This window comes from Podarcis filfolensis (genome assembly GCF_964270895.1).
Source record: "Podarcis filfolensis genome assembly, chromosome: 12".
In the NCBI taxonomy this organism is placed as follows: Eukaryota; Metazoa; Chordata; class Lepidosauria; order Squamata; family Lacertidae; genus Podarcis; species Podarcis filfolensis.
The window spans coordinates 28,098,703-28,103,254 of NC_139614.1; the positions used below are offsets into that span (position 1 = coordinate 28,098,703).

At 44.2% G+C, this 4,552-nt stretch overlaps 1 long non-coding RNA gene across 1 annotated transcript; it reads right to left on the reverse strand.

The window, feature by feature from the left end:
- Positions 1–2,860: 2,860 nt before the first annotated feature.
- Positions 2,861–4,080, reverse strand: LOC310746398. Its single transcript, XR_014540701.1, has 2 exons — positions 3,910–4,080; positions 2,861–3,561 (listed from the first exon to the last, which is right to left on the reverse strand). It is a non-coding gene; the product is annotated as an uncharacterized lncRNA (long non-coding RNA).
- Positions 4,081–4,552: the final 472 nt, after the last annotated feature.

Consider the following 4,552-nt stretch of genomic DNA (forward strand, 5'->3'; position numbering starts at 1 on the left):
ATGAGCACGTGGCATCCCTAAGTCCCAGCAAATGTCCTCACTGTTACTCCTCTGGGCAAGTTAGAGAATTCCCAAGGGCAATGCAATTATCATAACTGGGGGGAAAACACAGACAAGAGGGTTTTAAACCATTCTGAGACTGTGTGAACGTAGGAATTTGCCTTGGGTCACATCTGCACCACACATTTTAAGCACTACTGTATACCACTTTAACAGTCCTCCCAAAGGATTCTGGGAACTGTGGTTTGTTATGGGTGCTAGGAATTGTAGAACTGTGAGAGCTAAACAGTGGTACCCAAGATGCTTTGGGGCAAACCATGACTGTTAATGTGGTATAAAAGGTAAAGGGACCCCTGACCATTAGGTCCAGTCGTGACCGACGGGTTGAGGCACTCATCTCGCTCTATAGGCCGAGGGAGCCGGCGTTTGTCTGCATACAGCTTCTGGGTGATGTGGCCAGCATGACTAAGCCACTTCTGGCGAACCAGAGCAGCACACGGAAACACCTTTACCTTCCCACCGGAGTGGTACCTATTTATCTACTTGCACTTTGACAAGTTTTCGAACTGCTAGGTTGGCAGGAGCAGGGACCGAGCAATGGGAGCTCACCCCATCGCGGGGATTCGAACCGCCAACCTTCTGATCAGCAAGTCCTAGGCTCTGTGGGTTAACCCACAGCGCCACCCGCATCCCTGTTAATGTGGTATAGCTGTGCTTTAAATGTCTGGTATGGATGTGACCTTACACTGGGTCAAACCATTGGCCTGTCTAACTCAGTGTTGTCTACACTGACTGACAGAAGCTCTCCAGAACTTCAGCCAAGGGACACTCCCAACCCTAACTGGAGATGTCAAGGATTGAACCTGGGCCTTCTGCATGCAAGCAGACACTTACACACTGAGTCACGGCCCTTCCTTAACATCTTGGCACATAGTGACATTCATGCATGTGCATAAATTTAAGCTGCCACACCAGCCTTCGCTAGTCTAGCAATTCAAAAGAACTAGAGCCACAAGCTTTGCTCAGCAGATGAATCCTTTTAAATTACGGGAATCTGGAGAACCTGTGCCAGTGTTGATGGACTACAGTTCTCATTATCTGTAGCTAGTGGCCGGTCTAATCGGACTTGAAGGCCAGCCTCATCTGGAGAACCACACATTCTCCATTCCTTGTTTGCATGTTAGATGATTAATGCAAAGGGAATTTTAATCTACAACATTTTAAACAGTGTTGTTTATTTTTATTTCTGGTTGATTTGGGTTCTAATATATCAATGTCATAGGAAATGGAGAAGATGGTATTAAAGATTACCTTTCTTACCAATGAACTGCAGCTTTGTGCTTATGTTATCTCATGCTTCCTCAGAGCAGGTGAAGCAAAATGGTGGACTGGCCTCCACTTCTATAAACTAACCGGAATCCAAACAGAGGATAAGCAAAAGACAAAATCGCTGGGAGTTTCAAGAGTTTTGTGTATAGCTTTCTTGAAACACACTGGATTGATGCAAGTTGTTCAAACGTTCCCAATGCCCTACTGTTGTGTGGCCTTTCCATCGCCCTTGTTGCACATAAGGATTGGGACAGGCTCCTGGCTATAATCATTCCACCACTGCCCCAACGAAACACATATGTGTCAAAATGGGATTCTTCCTGCCTCCAGAGAGTTCTGCTTAAACAGACATTTCCCTCTTCAAAAAGGGAAATAAAAGGTTTATATCCCATCCAGACAAAAAGAAACATTTTCATTAAAGTAGCATTTTTCAAATTCTTCTGTCACAGCTACAAGGCAGAGTTACTTTCCTCAGACTGAGGGCTTAATGACCAGAGATTATTAATAACTATGGCCCAATAGGTCATGCAATCACACACCTCAGTAGTTCTCTCATACCTACGGTATATAATCTTCCACTTTAGGTACTTCTCGAGAGCTGTGACACAACCAGGGTTTCACAAAGTGGATAAATTCAGAATAACACAAGATCCACAGAACTCTTGACAAGTGTGAGACAGGTGTCTTTCCACAGAGTAGTAAAACTGTTCCCAGTTAGCATGTAATAATTATCCCATTCTCAGATAATCCTTGTCTTCATGCCCTTTCGATGGTAATTGGAGTCACTGCCTGTCTCATGGAAAATAATATAACCACTGGTGATAAGAAACATGCAGGGGGTTGATTTATGGACTTATTAAAAACACATTAGGAATTATTGAGGGATTGGAGCTAAAGATAGTGGTGGCTTAATTGGCAGCCAAATCATTTGGGCTGACTGGCAGAGGCACTCTAAGGTGAGGACTCAGCTAGATAAAGCGTTTTATATGTGATATAACACTGTGACACCAGATGATGCTGTGGAATCCCGTCTTTCCCTACCGGATTTCCCCGTACGAGTTTACAATGTGTTTAACTGAAATGCTTCTGTAATGTGTCTAGATCTAGCCATAGACTGACAATTCAGGGCAGGACAAGAAGCAGAGGCTGTCAAGCCTATCAAGTATTTCTTGCCATCCTGGGCATCATTATTGGCCCTTTTTTATTCGCCTACCCACTGTTACAAGCTCTCAGGCAAAAACCATTAAATTCCATTGTAATATATAATATTTCCGAGTTTTGAAAACAACCAGTTGGAGGATCAGTTTCACCTTCATCATGGAAGGGAGAAGGCCTCCTAATTCTCCCTCCGTCTACGGCTCCCTAGTCAGCACCTGCAAAGCAGTCCCCACAGGGATCCCATTTGCACTGTCATGAGTCCCATGGAAGTAAAGCTGAATAGAACTGTAAAAATAAATAAATAACCCAGCCAAGAAGCCTATCTGTTGCCTGTTCTTGACACTCCATACCACAAGAGGAGACAGGGAGCACATTCAGATGACCTGCCTGTTTAATGAACATTTGTCCTGATTTGTTTGCAGGGAGGTTAGATGAAATGGTATCAAAGCAAGTGCTATTTCACATTTTACCAATGCAAATAGGAGAAAGTCTGCTCTTTGGGGGAAGCAGATTTGTTGTGTAAGCCAACTAGCTTTGTGTAACCTGAATTTTTCAGTATATGATCAAATTCCAGCCAAAAATAGCCACAGCCTGGAAGCATCCAGAAAGAAAAGGGCAGGAACAAGATGTGTTCTAGAATTTTAGTAGCCCTTGTGCAGAATCCATGAGAGTTTTCCCCACTTAACCACTAAACAGAGGAGGGAACGTGAACCAATGGAGTCCTTTAAAACATTCTCCCTCTGTTTACCCCATCACTTCTCCAGCCCCATCTCTCTTACAATGCCTGTCTTCCAGTCCCTAAACCCAGCTGTTGAGAGAGATTTGTTTGTTTCTCCTGAGTTCAGGGATGGGAAATATGTAACCCCCACTGATGTTGTTGGACAATTCTTATCATCCATGTCCATTGGCTGTGCTATTTGGAACTTCTGGAAGCTGAAGGCTAACACCAGTTGGAGGACCCTAGTTGCTACTGATAGAGGATGCAGCAGGAGAGTGTTCATGTAAGGCTCCCAGGATGAATGGAAGCCAGGCAGGCTATCTTGTCCTATCCTAGGTGTCCAGGAGTCCAGCCCTCTGTCATAGGAAGAAGAGGAGTTTGGATTTGATATCCCACTTTATCACTACCCTAAGGAGTCTCAAAGCAGCTAACAATCTCCTTTCCCTTCCTCCCCCACAACAAACACTCTGTGAGGTGAGTGAGGCTCAGAGACTTCAGAGAAGTGTGACTAGCCCAAGGTCACCCAGCAGCTGCATGTGGAGGAGCAGGGAAGTGAACCCAGTTCACCAGATTACGAGTCTACCACTCTTAACCACTACACCACACTGACATAGGAAGTCAAACAAAGTCAGAACATTGGTCCATCTAGCTCAATGTTATCTACCACTGACTGTGGTTCAGGCAGGTATGTCTCCCAGCCCTACCTGGAGATGCCAGGGATTGAACATGTAACCTTCTGGATGCAGAGCAGATGCTACAACCCTTCTCTGTCACAGAGGCTCAGTGAGTCAGCTCCATGGGCTTGTTACAAGCCACTTTCCCTACCTGACCAGCATCAGGCAGCACCTGTGAAATGGAATGTGTTTGGCTTCTAAAGCCCAAGTTATACTTCCTTTTATGATGGACAGAAGAACTCAGAAATTCGGGAGCTTCTTGTTCTTAGCCCAATAAGCTTCTCGCGACACTAAACTTGTTTTCGCTGGGCTGCTCCATCCAAGTGCCCCCAGAGCAAGACAAACCAGACTTGAAGCAGAAATTGCATTCTTTCCAAAAAGAAAATAAAGGTAGAGTTTTGTTTTACTTTCTGTTATGTAACGCAGCTGAATATTGTGGTGTACAAACTTTTTTTAATAGTACTTCTTATGCAACATACACAGCCAGGTATTTTTTAAAAAATCCAATCAAAACAAAGGTTGATGGGCAAGGTTCTGAGCTCACTGTTTTATATAACTAAATCACTGGTGCACCGACTGGCTTCAGAAAAACGCACATAGCATAGGATTAAGTCTGTGCTTGGCAATAAATAGAGGCATGTTGGTACATATTTCAGCTCATATTGTCATTGGA